Source organism: Rhinopithecus roxellana, chromosome 21 (genome assembly GCF_007565055.1).
Source record: "Rhinopithecus roxellana isolate Shanxi Qingling chromosome 21, ASM756505v1, whole genome shotgun sequence".
Classification (NCBI taxonomy): domain Eukaryota; kingdom Metazoa; phylum Chordata; class Mammalia; order Primates; family Cercopithecidae; genus Rhinopithecus; species Rhinopithecus roxellana.
Genome location: NC_044569.1, coordinates 25,895,805 through 25,912,006, shown reverse-complemented (window position 1 = coordinate 25,912,006; position 16,202 = coordinate 25,895,805).

The following is a 16,202-nucleotide window of genomic DNA, read 5'->3' as shown; positions in this document are numbered from 1 at the left end:
TACATTGTCATTTTATTACCTGATTAATTGGAAATAATTTTTATGCTGAGAAACGGCAGATAATTGAAATTTGTCCCATTTAATGGCAAATGGGAGAGAACATGGCAAAAGTGTTCTGGGGGTGTGGTAGCATGTACAAATACTAAAATAAGGGAAAGTGTATTGTTCTAGATAAACTGAGAGGTTATTACGACTAAAGATAAGGAAGGCCAAAGAAGAGGCAGAGGAGATAAAATAAAGTCTGGCATGATGGAAGATGTTTGAAGTTTTATATCTTGGTTTATTTTATTCCAAGAGCTTTCCTTCCACACAAAGATTTCAGGATGCCTGGTTTAGTCTAGATAATGATTCCAGGGGAAACTGGTAACAGGGCTGCAGGTAAGACAGGGTGGATAAGTCAATAAGAGCTGTGTTCTCAACCATGTGGAGTACTGACATGAGACTTTCTACTGAGGAACTTTGTCAGGCAGGTTAGAATTGGCCTCACATTCATTCTTACCAAAGCCAAGGGAAATTAGAGTGTCCGTGCACCAACTTCCTTCTGTTATTGGTTGAAGACTTCTTGCTGGGGCATGAGAATAACTCTCAGTTTCTTATGGTGTGCCCTGCACATGGGCCAAGTACATGTGTTATCATGACCAGTACATGTGTTATCAGGTGCAGGGAGTGAGCAAACTGTGGTGAATGGTGGAAAGACTTGACGTTCTCCTAAATCATGTTAAATAGGCTTTTCAACATTTTACTAAGGTTAATGGAAATTAAACATGAACCCACATAGAATCCTGCTGCACAGGGAGTATGGACAAAATCTGCGGCAACAACTGAGAGTCACGGGAATGTCATGTTTAACCTGTCCCCTGTTAAATCTCATTTTAACCATAGAATGCAGGAATTTCAATCTGATATATCATTGTTACAAAGTAAAAATAATAATAATAATAATAAGTTAAATAATAGGCACAGCATGTGGTCAGCTATTTTAAGACAAGAATATAGATTTACAGGTCTATTAACAATAACAGGGATGAAGACAGAGCAAAAAGAGATGAAAGAGAGAAAGAAAGGACATAAATTGATAGAAAAAAATACAAATTTTCATGTGTCATTTTAATGCAAAATTTAAAAACAATATTAATATAACAGGAGAGTACTTTATAAGGATAAAAATAATTTAAATCTGTTTGTAAAAGGATAATATTACTTAAAATTAGGGAAATATTTCTAAAATTGAATTGATATGCAATTCAATTAGTAACTTGATATAACTTGCTGGATAATTTTTTCCTGGTTATACTATTTATATATGAAGATAGAACGGCTTATTTAAATAAGAACATGTGACTATCTGATACAGTGGTGAGCAAGCAGAGCTTTGCCTGCCTATGTAATGTTGATACAAAAGGGAAATGTTTTGATCCAAGAATCTTATCTCAGTAGAATAAAATAAATGGTTTAAAGCAAAGAGTTCAAGGACATTTTGTTTAAGTACAAGTAGATTTACACATAAATATATCATATCTACTGCTACTGCTATGAATAATGGTGTTTCTTATATTTACAGCCATCATGGAGACACAGTTTATAAGTTACTAGGCATACTTTATTCCTTCTAAAATTTCTAATATAAGACCATCTTTATTTGTATTTATTGAGCTATATCTAAGTATTGACTTATAAAGCATACCAGCATAAAGATTTCAAAAGGAGAATATTTGAATTACATATTATAATCCAATAAATTTTATAAAGTGTGCAATTGAAAGTATTCATCACCATACCAAACTTGTTTTCCATAGTTCATGTAAAAGAAAGAGATTATTCTGGTGCATTTTCTGTATTTATAGGGTTATTTTTGTTTGCTTATTTGTTTGCTTTGCTAATATGAAAAGGAAATCATAAAGAGTCCCCGACTAGGAAAAGCAAAATAATACTTATTTGAAAAACGCAGACTTTGTCTTTTTACCTATCGAGTTAATGGCACTTCACACCAATCTGTATTCAGGCTCATACCCTGCTGCCTTTTACACAGAGATTTAGATATTACGATAAAGTAATAAGATCCACGGATTTCTTCACATTTACATTTTAGGATGTAAACCACAGTGCCTTCATTTTATGTGCTGCTACATTCACTACAAACCTCACTTGTAATATGTCAAAAGACTCCTGAGGAATGTCCTTGAACTTCTCTAAACAGGGCCCAATGGCATCCAAAATGGTACTGTCCACATTAAAATGTAAATGAGCCCTCTGTAACTGCAAACCAAGATCATTTTACACAGGTGTTTAAATATAACAAGACTTTAAAATTGATCCTTCAGGGATATCGCATGTATCATAGTTGCTGAGTTGCACCTAGGCATAATGCGTTCTATATACATGGTTTTATTGCTCTTGTGTGATACTCACTGAAATCTCAAGAAAATATTCTGCTAAATCAAATAAAAGAACATCTTATCATAACCCAAATGAACATCTCTTTCAGTCCCCACAAAAAGGAACATGCATACTTTTTAGTAACGTTGGTTTACTTGACATTTAATTAATATTTATTGACAATTAGAAATTATTCACAAAAAGCAACTTTTTTTGTCTTAGAAAAATTTATAATTGGGGAAAAGAGATTCACATGTGACATGTTTTTTTTCTTCCTAAAGGGAGAATTTTAACTTTTTTGTCATCTTATTGTTACACACACACACACACTTACATATCTGATTCATATAATACAGGGTCAACTTGTACGAGCCCCATTGCCATATGTCACTACCAAGGTGAATTAAATTCTCTCCTGGCAATGTTGTTTCTAGTGCATATTCATAATGCATGATGCATAAAGCATTTCTTAATCTTTCAAATCAGATCCTCCACAGGCACAATAAATGTAAATGCAGTCAGCCTCAAATAAGATCTCATTTCCAATGAATATGAGAAAAATAACTTTTCTGAACTGGGTTACTTTATCATCAATGAGAATGAATGAACTTTTCTTTATTTCCCCTCTAAATAAAGCGTTGAGAAGGAAAAGGAGGACAGAGGATGCCAAAGTATAATAAAAGAGATTAACTCTCTATTATTTGATATATCACACTTTAAGTGCTCATGCATTTCTGGGTCTTGTTCCTTTATAAATGTCAAAGAGAGAAAAATAGAAAATACCTTTGAAATCTAAACTCATCAATTTTCCTCCTCAAAGTCCTTTTTCTCAGTTAGCAGCACTTCCATTAACTAGACCTAAAAAAATGAAAACCAATATTCTCTTTTGATTAAACCAACCATAATGTGTATTTACAGACTTAATTAGCCTTTGTTAAAATATTTTGTTTCATTGAAACATTGATACTTATTTAAACATGTATTTCTAAAAAATAATCTGATGCATGAAGGATAGAAAATATTTATCAACCAATTCTAAATCTTGTGTACCTTCCTGTCTTCTATCCAATTAACTACACATCTATCTATCCTTCAAGTTATTTCTTCCATTTTAGTAGTTTTTGGAATCATTTTTAAAGAAAGAATAATTAAACCTACTATCTCCTAGCTCCTGGAATAATGAGATGCATTTAGGAACAAAGTAATCAATACTGCAACGATGGGAATATCAAAGTATATTTTAACGTATTTATCTGTATAATACTACTAATTAATCCCTCTGTATTAGTACATTTTCACACTGCTGATAAAGACATATCTGAGACTTGACAATTTATAAAAGAAAGAGGTTTATTTGGACTTACAGTTCCATGTGGCTGAGGAAGACTCACAATCATAGCAGAAGACAAGGAGGAGTAAGTACCATCTCACATGGATTGCAGTAGGCAGAGAGTGAGGAAGACGCAAAAGTGGGAACCCTAATAAAACCATCAGATCTCATGAGACTTATTCACTACCATGAGAACAGTGTTGGGGGGAAACCACCCCCATGATAAAATTATCTCCCCCTAGGTACCTCCCACAACACATGGGAATTATGGGAGTATAATTAAAGATGAAACTTGGTGAGGACACAGAGCAAAACTATATCATCCTCCTCTTATTAAGCCTTGGGCTAATTATCTTTCATTTTTTAAACATAATTGTTGCTATAAAATAGTATGCCTAGAACATTAATCTAGAAGCAGTACATGATGTGTAGTTTGACACTGTTCCAATTTGTGTTTCTTAAAATTAAACTACCTGGTGCTGATGGTATACATTTCCTTCCAGACTCAGTCATAATTACCATGAGGTTTACAGACTTTGGTAAAAATTCCTTCTTTTGGGATTTATGAAATTTTCCAAGTATGCCTGAGAAACCATTTTTAAAAACTCATCCAGGTCACAGGATAAACTTTGTTCTGCTCCAAACATGTGGTGTACCTACATCCAAACTCTGTAGAATGTTGTGTGACTTGATATCCAGGTAGGGTCACTTGTCACTTGATTCCAGAAAATGCCATGTTGAAGTTCAAGGCTGAAGTTGCAGGTTCTGTATGCGGACATGCTGAACTCATATAGGCCATCCCAATAAGGCTTTAGGTGTTACTATAGCTGGATTTATATAAACATAAAAAAATTAAATTTGATCTTTTATGTATATAAGTGGTTGGAGTAGATTTTAGAAAAAAATGCATTAGTTTAATGTCTGTGAGTGTAAGCGAAGCTTTATTATTGTGTATTTTTATTATATTAGGAAGGATTGATTCATGCTTGTTAATATTCTAATGGTTGAGGAATATTTTACTGAATTTTATACAAAAGACTATCTCTATCTGCAGGAATTTTCAAGCTTGCCTAATCACAAATAGAACCTGGACACTTGTTAAAAATGCTGATTTTCAAGCTCTTCACCCGCATACAGAAATATCTCATTTTATTGCACTTTGCTTATTGCATCTTAGCAGATACTGCATTTTTTAGCAACACTGTGCAACCATGTGTTGCAAGTCTATTGGCTCAATTTTTCCAACAGCTTGTCCTCATTTTGTGTCTGTGTCACATTTTGATATTTCTTGTAATATTTCAAATCTTTTATCATCATTATATATGTTGTGGTGATCTGTGATCAGTGATCTTTGATGCTCCTATTGCAGTTGTTTGGAAACGCTACCAGTTGAACTCACATAAGATAACAAACTTAAATGACAAATGTTGTGTGCTCTGACTGCTCTGCGGACTGGCTATTTCTCCATTGCTCTCTGTCTCCTAGAGCCTCCCTATTCCCTAAGAAACAACAATATTAAAATTAAACCAATTAAAAATGCCACAATGCCTTCCATGTGTTGAAAAGAAAGAAGGTTCACATGTCTTTCACTTTAAAGAAAAAGCTAGAAATTATTAAACTTAGTGAGGCATGATGAAAGCTGAGAGAGGCCAAAAGCTGGAACTCTTGGACCAAATAGCCAAGTTGTGAATGCAAAGAAAAAGTTCCTGAAGGAAATTAAAAGCACTTCTCCAGTAACCTCATAAATGATAATAAAAAGCAAAACAGGCTTCTTGCTCCTATGAAGAAGGCTTTAGGAGTCTAGATAGAAGCTAAAACTATCTATTACACTCATTTAAGCCAAAAGGCAAGGCAGAGCAAGGCCCTAAATCTTCATTTCTGTGAAGGTTAAGAGAGGTGAGAAAGCTGCAAAAGAAAAGTTTGGAATTAGCCGGGGTTGTTTCATGAGGTTTAAGGAAAGAAGCCATCCCCATAACATAAAAGTACAAGTTGAAGCACTTAGTATTACTGTAGAAGCTGTAGAAAATTACCCAGAAGATCTGACTAAGGTTGTGAATGAAGGTGGCTGTACTACACAAATTTTCAATGTAGACAAAACAATCTTCTATTGGAAGAATATATCATCTAGGACTTTCACAGCTAGAATATGCCTGACTTCAAAGCTTCAAAGAACAGGCTGACTCTCTTTTTAAGGCCTAATGCAACTGGTGACTTTCAGTTGAAGCCAATGCTCATTTACCATTGTGAAAATCTTAGGACCCTTAAGAATTATATGAAATCTACTCTCCCCGTGTTCTATAAATAGAATGGCAAAGCCTGGAGAACAGCCCACCTGTTTATAGCATGGTTTACTGAATGTTTTAAGCCCACTGTTGAGACCTACTGCTCAGAAAAAATATTGCTTTCAAAATATTACTTCTCATTAATAATACAGCTGGTCATTCAAGAGCTCTGATTAGGATGCATGAAGAGATTAATATTGTTTTGAACACAGCATTCATTGTGTAGCCCATAGACTAGAGTAATTTTGACTTTCAAGTCTTATTATTAAAGAAATATCTTGGGAGGATGAGGCAGGCAGATCACCTAAGGTCAAGAGTTTGAGACCAGCCTGGTCAATATGGTGAAACCCTGTCTCTACTAAAAATACAAAAATTAGTCTGGTGCAGTGGCAGGCACCTGTAATTCCAGCTACTCAGGAGACTGAGGCAGGTGAATCGCTTGAACCCAGGAGGCGAAGATTGCAGTGAGCCAAGATGATGCCATTGCACCACAGCCTGGGGGACGAGAGCGAGACTCCATCTCAAAAAAAAAAAAGAAATATCTTTTTTAAGGCTACGGCTGACATAGATACTAATTCCTCTGACGGATCTGAGCAAAGAAATTTGAAACTCCTCCAGAAAGGATTCACTATTCTATATGCAGTTAAGAACATGTATAATTCACGGGAGGAGGTCAAAATGTCAACATGAATAAGAATTTAGAAAAAGTTCATACCAACACTCTTGGATGACTTTAAGAGGTTCAAGACTTCAGTGGAGGAAGAAACTGCAGATGTGGTAGAAGTAGCAAGAGAAGTAGAATCAGAAGTGGAGGCTGCAACTGTGGTTGAATAGTTCCAATCTCATGATAAAACTTGAAAGGATGATAAGTTGCTTCTTATGCATGGACAAATAAAGTCGTCCATGGACTTCAGATGAACTCAATGCCTGTTGAAATGCTGTAAACATTGTTGAAATGACAGTAAAGGATTTAGAATAGTGTATAAACTCGGTTAATAAAGTAGACTTTGAGTGGTTTTACTCCAATTTTGAAAGAAGTTTTACTTTGGGTAAAATGCTAACAAGCAACATGGCATGCTACTGAGAAACTTCTATGAAAGGAAGAGTCAATCAATGAGCCAAACTTCATTGTTGTCTTATTTTAAGAAATTGCTACTTCACCATAACCTTCAACAACCGTGACCTCACTCCATCAGCAGTCATCAACATCAAGGCAAGACATCACCAGTCAAAAGTTATGACTCAACACGGTGGAGTACACCCCTGAGAGGAAGCTTCCCAAGCAAGAATCAGACAGGTACACTCGCTGTTCAGCAATATTCTATCTTCTGCAGCCTCTGCTGCTGACAACCAGGCAAACAGGGTCTGGAGTGGACCGCAAGCAATCTCCAAGAGACCTACAGCTGAGGGTCCTGATGGTTAGAAGGAAAACTAACAAACAGGAAGGACACCCACACCAAAACCCCATCAGTACGTCACCATCATCAAAGACCAGAGACAGATAAAACTACAAAGATGGGGAAAAAGCAGGGCAGAAAAGCTGGAAATTCAAAAAATGAGAGTGCATCTCCCCCTCCAAAGGAATGCAGCTCATCGCCAGCAACGGATCAAAGCTGGATGGAGAATGACTTTGACGAGATGAGAGAAGAAGGCTTCAATCCATCAAACTTCTCAGAGGTAAAGGAGGAATTACGTACCAAGCTCAAAGAAACTAAACATCTTGAAAGAAGAGTGGAAGAATTGATAACTAGAATAATTAAGGCAGAGAAGGCCATAAACGAAATGACAGAGATAAAAACCATGACATGAGAAATACGTGACAAATGCACAAGCTTCAGTAACCGACTCGATCAACTGGAAGAAAGAGTATCAGGGATTGAGGATCAAATGAATGAAATGAAGCAAGAAGAGAAACCTAAGGAAAAAAGAAGAAAATGAAATGAACAAAGCCTGCAAGAAGTATGGGATTATGTAAAAAGACCAAATCTACATCTGATTGGGGTGCCTGAAAGTGAGGGGGAAAATGGAACCAAGTTGGAAAACACTCTTCAGGATATCATCCAGGAGAACTTCCCCAACAGAGTAGGGCAGACCAACACTCAAATTCAGGAAATACAGAGAATGCCACAAAGATACTTCTCGAGAAGAGCAACTCCAAGACACATAATTGCCAGATTCACCAAAGTTGAAATGAAGGAAAAAATCTTGAGAGCAGCCAGAGAGAAAGGTCGGGTTACCCACAAAGGGAAGCCCATCAGGCTAACAGCAGATCGCTCAGCAGAAACTCTACAAGCCAGAAGAGAGTGGGGGCCAATATTCAACATTCTTAAAGAAAAGAATTTTAAACCCAGAACTTCATATCCAGCCAAACTAAGTTTCATAAGTGAAGGAGAAATAAAATCCTTTACAGATAAGCAAATGCTTAGAGATTTTGTCACCACCAGGCCTGCCTTACAAGAGACCCTGAAGGAAGTACTAAACATGGAAAGGAACAACCGGTACTAGCCATTGTGAAAACATACCAAAATGTAAAGACCATCGAGGCTAGGAAGAACTGCATCATCTAACGAGCAAAATAACCAGTTAATATCATAATGGCAGGATCAAGTTCACACAGAACAATATTAACCTTAAATGTCAATGGACTAAAAGGTTCAATTAAAAGACACAGACTGGCAAACTGGATAAAGAGTCAAGACCCATCAGTCTGCTGTATTCAGGAGACCCACCTCACATGCAGAAACACATATAGGCTCAAAATAAAGGGATGGAGGAAGATCTACCAAGCAAATGGAGAACAAAAAAAAGCAGGGATTGCCATCCTAGTCTTTGATAAACCAGACTTTAAACCATCAAAGATCAAAAGAGACAAAGAAGGCCATTACATAATGGTAAAGGGATCAATTCAACAAGAAGAGCTAACTATCCTAAATATATATGCACCCAATACAGGAGCACCCAGATTCAAAAAGCAAGTCCTTAGAGACTTACAAAGAGACTTAGACTCCCATACAATAATAATGGGAGACTTCAACACCCCACTGTCAACATTAGACAGATCAACGACACAGAAAGTTAACAAGGATATCCAGGAATTGAACTCATCTCTAGGCAGCAAGCAGACCTAATAAACATCTACAGAACACTCCACCCCAAATCAACAGAATATACATTCTCCTCAGCACCACATCACACTTATTCCAAAATTGACCACATAATTGGAAGTAAAGCATTCCTCAGCAAATGTACAAGAACAGAAATTATAACAAACTGTCTCTCAGACCACAGTGGAATCAAACTAGAACTCAGGACTAAGAAACTCAATCAAAACCGCTCAACTACATGGAAACTGAATAACCTGCTCCTGAGTGACTACTGGGTACATAACAAAATGAACACAGAAATAAAGATGCTCTTTGAAACCAATGAGAACAAAGATACAACATACCAGAATCTCTGGGACACATTTAAAGCAGTGTGTAGAGGGAAATTTATAGCACTAAATGCCCAAAAGAGAAAGCTGGAAAGATCTAAAATGGACACTCTAACATCACAATTAAAAGAACTAGAGAAGCAAGAGCAAACACGTTCAAAGGCTAGCAGAAGGCAAGAAATAACTAAGATCAGAGCAGAACTGAAGGAGATACAGATACAAAAAACCCTCCAAAAAATCAATGAATCCAGGAGTTGGTTTTTTGAAAAGATCAACAAAATTCATAGACCGCTAGCAAGACTAATAAAGAAGAAAAGAGAGAAGAATCAAATAGACACAATAAAAAACGATAAAGGGGATATCACCACCGACCCCACAGAAATACAAACTACCATCAGAGAATACTATAAACACCTCTATGCAAATCAACTAGAAAATCTAGAAGAAATGGATAATTTCCTGGACACTTACACTCTCCCAAGACTAAACCAGGAAAAAGCCGAATCCCTGAATAGACCAATAGCAGGCTCTGAAATTGAGGCAAAAATTAATAGCCTACCAACCAAAAAAAGTCCAGGACCAGATGGATTCACAGCTGAATTCTACCAGAGGTACAAGGAGGAGCTGGTACCATTCCTTCTGAAACTATTCCAATCAATAGAAAAAGAGGGAATCCTCCCTAACTCATTTTATGAGGCCAACATCATCCTGATACCAAAGTCTGGCAGAGACACCAACAAAAAAAGAGAATTTTAGACCAATATCCCTGATGAACATCGATGCAAAAATCCTCAATAAAATACTGGCAAACCGAATCCAGCAGCACATCAAAAAGCTTATCCACCATGATCAAGTGGGCTTCATCCCTGGGATGCAAGGCTGGTTCAACATACGCAAATCAATAAACATAATCCAGCATATAAACAGAACCAAAGACAAGAACCACATGATTATCTCAATAGATGCAGAAAAGGCCTTTGACAAAATTCAACAGCTCTCATGCTAAAAACTTTCAATAAATTCGGTACTGATGGAATGTATCTCAAAATAATAAGAGCTATTTATGACAAACCCCCAGCTAATATCATACTGAATGGGCAAAAACTGGAAAAATTCCCTTTGAAAACTGGCACAAGACAGGGATGTCCTCTCTCACCACTCCTATTCAACATAGTGTTGGAAGTTCTGGCTAGGGCAATCAGGCAAGAGAAAGAAATCAAGGGTATCCAGTTAGGAAAAGAAGAAGTCAAATTGTCCCTGTTTGCAGATGACATGATTATATATTTAGAAAACACCATTGTCTCAACCCAAAATCTCCTTAAGCTGATAAGAAACTTCAGCAAAGTCTCAGGATACAAAATTAATGTGCAAAAATCACAAGCATTCTTATACACCAGTAACAGTCAAACAGAGAGCCAAATCATGAATGAATTTCCATTCACAATTGCTTCAAAGAGAATAAAATACCTAGGAATCCAACTTACAAGGGATGTAAAGGACCTCTTCAAGGAGAACTACAAACCACTGCTCAGTGAAATAAAAGAGGACATAAACAAATGGAAGAACATACCATGCTCATGGATAGGAAGAATCAATATCGTGAAAATGGCCATACTCCCCAAGGTCATTTATAGATTCAATGCCATCCCCATCAAGCTACCAATGAGTTTCTTCACAGAATTGGAAAAAAATGCTTTAAATTTCATATGGAACCAAAAAAGAGCCCCGCATTGCCAAGACAATCCTAAGTCAAAAGAACAAAGCTGGAGGCATCACGCTAACCTGACTTCAAACTAGACTACAAGGCTACAGTAACCAAAACAGCATGGTACTGGTACCAAAACAGAGATATAGACCAATGGAATAGAACAGAGTCCTCAGAAATAATACCACACATCTACAGCCATCTGATCTTTGACAAACCTGAGAAAAACAAGAAATGGGGAAAGGATTCCCTATTTAATAAATGGTGCTGGGAAAACTGGCTAGCCATAAGTAGAAAGCTGAAACTGGATCTTTTCCTTACTCCTTATATGAAAATTAATTCAAGATGGATTAGAGACTTAAATGTTAGACCTAATACCATAAAAACCCTAGAAGAAAACCTAGGTAATACCATTCAGGACATAGGCATGGGCAAGGACTTCATGTCTAAAACACCAAAAAGCAATGGCAGCAAAAGCCAATATTGACAAATGGGATCTAATTAAACTAAAGAGCTTCTGCACAGCAAAAGAAACTACCATTAGAGTGAACAGGCAACCTACAGAATGGGAGAACATTTTTGCAATCTACTCATCTGACAAAGGGCTAATATCCAGAATCTACAAAGAACTCAAACAAATATACAAGAAAGAAACAAACAACCCCATCAAAAAGTGGGCAAAGGATATGAACAGACATTTCTCAAAAGAAGACATTCATACAGCCAACAGACACATGAAAAAATGCTCATCATCACTGGCCATCAGAGAAATGCAAATCAAAACCACAATGAGATACTATCTCACACCAGTTAGAATGGCAATCATTAAAAAGTCAGGAAACAACAGGTGCTGGAGAGGATGTGGAGAAATAGGAACACTTTTACACTGCTGGTGGGATTGTAAACTAGTTCAACCATCATGGAAAACATTATGGTGATTCCTCAAGGATCTAGAACTATAAGTACCATATGACACAGCCATCCCATTACTGGTTATATACCCAAAGGATTATAAATCATGCTGCTATAAAGACACATGCACACGTATGTTTATTGTGGCACTATTCACAATAGCAAAGACTTGGAATCAACCCAAATGTCCATCTGTGACAGACTGGATTAAGAAAATGTGGCACATATACACCATGGAATACTATGCAGCCATAAAAAAGGATGAGTTCATGTCCTTTGTAGGGACATGGATGCAGCTGGAAACCATCATTCTTAGCAAACTATCACAAGAATAGAAAACCAAACCGCATGTTCTCACTCATAGGTGGGAACTGAACAATGAGATCACTTGGACTTGGGAAGAGGAACATCACACACTGGGGCCTATCATGGGGAGGAGGGAGGGAGGAGTGATTGCACTGGAGTTTTTCCTGATGTAAATGACGAGTTGATGGGTGCTGACGAGTTGATGGGTGCAGCACACCAACATGGCACAAGTATACATATGCAACAAACCTGCACATTATGCACATGTACCCTAGAACTTAAAGTATAATAATAATAAAATATATATAAAAAAACAAAAATTATGACTCATTGAAGACTCAGATGATAGTTAACATTTTAAAATGATAAAGTACTTTTGATTAAGGTAGGTATATTTCTTAGACACAGTACTATTGAACACCTAATAGATTACAATATAGTATAAACTTTTGTATGCATGGTGAGACAAAATTAAAAAAAAAATTGTGTATCTGACTTTGCAGTATTTGCTTTTTTGCAGTGGTCTGAAACCAAACCCACAATATAACTGAGGCATGCCTGTACTCTGATAGAGAGTTTCAGCAATGCCTATTAAAATCAGTCATGGTAATCAATTCAGGTGATTGATTTTTCATAGACTAGAGAAGTTTGGATAACAAAGATTCATAGATTTTTACAGTGGCAGTGCATAACCTGTTTCACAGGATAGGCAGAGCTGACCCTACTTGTATGTATAAAACTTATACATACACACTTACTTTATATAATGTTCCCTTATTATTATAGAAGGTTTTGTTATATTACACTTTTTTATTTTTTATTTTATTTTATCTTATTTCCTTTTATATTTGAGACTGAGTCTTGCTCTGTCCCCGAGGGTGGAGTGCAGTAGTGTTATCTCGCCTCACTGAAACCTCCACCTCCCAGGTTCAAACAATTAGCAGCTGGGATTACAGACGCCTGCCACCAGGCCCGGCTAAATTTTTTGTTATTTTTGGTAGAGATGGGGTTTCACCATGTTGGCCAGGCTGGTCTTGAACTCCTGACCTGAAGTGATCCACCTGTCTTGGCCTCCCAAAGTGCTGGGTTTACAGGCATAAACCACACATTGCTATCTTTCAAATGTAAATTTTCAATTTTCTAGGTGCTGTCCCAATTCAAATGAGTGCACAAATTCATTTAAAATATTCAGTGATCAGTGCTGGCTGTCAACTGATGGGTTAGTGTCTGGAGTTCCCCCAAATGGTGGATGCCAAAACAAGTTTTGCTTCAGCACAGATGGTATTATATATGTTTGGAAAATATAAACCTGTACACATCTGGATACCTTACTTCATACCCTACTTCTCCTCAGTTAGTTGATTTATAACTGAAATTCATGCTCAGTTTTTTCCCTCCAGTGATTTGTTAAAAAGATCATCTCTGGTTTATTTTTTTACAAGGTGTAAGGAAAGGGTCCAGTTTCTGTTTTCTGCATATGGCTAGCCAGTTTCCTCAACACCATTTATTAAATAGGGAATACTTTCCCCTTTGCTTGTTTTTGTCATGTTTGTCAAAGATCAGATTGTTGTAGATGTGTGGTGTAATTCCTGAGGCCTCTCTTCTGTTCCTTTGCTCTACACATCTGTTTTGCTACCAGTACCGTGCTGTTTTGGTTACTGTAGCCTTATAATATACTTTTAAGTTAGGTAATGTGATGTCTCCAGTTTCGTTCTTCTTGCTTAGGATTTGTCTTGTCTATATGGGCTCTTTTTTGATTCCATATGAAATTTAAAGTGGTTTTTTCTCAGCCAGGTGGGGTGGCTCATGCCTATAATCCTAGCACTTTGAGAGGCCGAGGCAGGCAGATTGCTTGAGCTCAGGAATTCAAGACCAACCTGGGCAACATGGTGAAACCCCATCTCTACTAAAAATACAAAAAATTATCCCAGGCGTGGCAGCATGCAACTATAGTCCCAGCCACTCTGGTGTCTGAGGCAGGAGATGTGCTTGAACTTGGGAGGTGGAGGTTGCAGTGAGCCAAGCTCGTGCCACTGCACTCCAGCCTGGGCAACAGAAAAAAAAAAAAGTAGTTTTTCTCCAAAAAAAAAAAGTAGCTTTTGCTAGTTCTGTGAAGAAAGTCAATGGTAGCTTGATGGGGATAGCCTTGTATCTATAAATTACTTTGGGCAGTATGGCCATTTTCATGATATTGATTCTTCCTATCCATGAGCATGAAATGTTTTTCCATTTGTTTGTGTCCTCTCTTATTTCTTTGAGCAGTGGTTTATAGTTCTCCTTGAAGAGGTTCTTTACATCCCTTTTAAGTTCTATTCCTAGGTATTGTTTTTTCTCTTCGTAGCAATCGTGAATGAGAGTTCACTCATGATTCGCTTCTGTTTGTATATTATTGGTGTATAGGAATGCTTGTTATTTTTGCACATTGATTTTGTATCTTGAGACTTTGCTGAAGTTGCTTATCAGCTTAAGGAGATTTTAGGCTGAGATGATAGGGTTATCTAAATATACAATCATGTCATCTGCAAAGAGACAACTTGACTTCTTCTGTTCCTATTTGAATACTCTTTATTTCTTTCTCTTGCCTGATTGCCCTGGCCAGAATTTCCAATACTATGTTGAATAGGAGCGGTGAGAAACGGCATCCTTGTCTTGTGCCAGTTTTCAAAGGGAATGCTTCCAGCGTTTGCCCATTCAGTATGATATCGACTGTGGGTTTATCATAAATAGTTCTTATTATTTTGAGATACGTTCCATCAATAGCTAGTTTATTGAGAGTTTTTAGCATGAAGGGGTGTTGAATTTTATTGAAGGCCTTTTCTGCATCTTTTGAGATAAACGTGGTTTTCGTCATTGGTTTTGTTTATGTGATGGATTACGTTTATTGATTTGTGTATGTTGAACCAGTCTGGCATCCCAGGGATGAAGCCATCTTGATAATGGTGGAAAAGCTTTTTGACATGCTGCTGGATTCGGTTTGCCAGCATTTTATTGAGGATTTTTGCATTGATGTTCATCAGGGTTATTGGCCTGAAATTTTCTTTTTTTGTTGTGTTGCTACCAGGTTTGGATATTAGGATAGTGCTGGCCTCAGAAAATGAGTTAGGGAGAAGTCTCTCTTTTTCTATTGTTTGAAATAGTTTCAGAAAAAATGATACTAACTCCTCTTTGTACCTCTGGTAGAATTTGGCTGTGAATCCGTCTGGTCCTGGGCTTTTTTTGTTGATAGGCTATTAATTACTGCCTCAATTTAAGAACTTGTTATTGGTCTATATAGGGATTTGACTTCTTCCTGGTTTAGTCTTGGGCGGGTGTATGTGTGCAGGAATTTATCCATTTCTTCTAGATTTTTTTTTTTTTTCTTGAGACAGAGTCTGGCTCTGTCGCCCAGGCTGGAGTGCAGTGGCCAGATCTCAGCTCACTGCAAGCTCCGCCTCCCGGGTTTCCGCCATTCTCCTCCCTCAGCCTCCCCAGTAGCTGGGACTACAGGCGCCCGTCACCTCGCCCGGCTAGTTTTTTGTATTTTTTAGTAGAGACGGCGTTTCACCATGTTAGCCAGGATGGTCTCGATCTCCTGACCTCGTGATCCGCCCGTCTTGGCCTCCCAAAGTGCTGGGATTACAGGCTTGAGCCACCGTGCCCGGCCTCTTCTAGATTTTCTAATTTGTTTGCATAGAGGTGTTTATAGTATTTTCTGATGATAGTCTGTATTCCTGTGAGATCAGTGGTGACATCCCCTTTATCATTTTTTATTGTGTCTATTTCATTCTTGTCTCTTTTCTTCTTCCTTAGTCTGGCTTGCAGTCTATCTATTTTGTTAATCTTTTCAAAAAAACAGCTCCTGGGTTCATTGATTTTTTG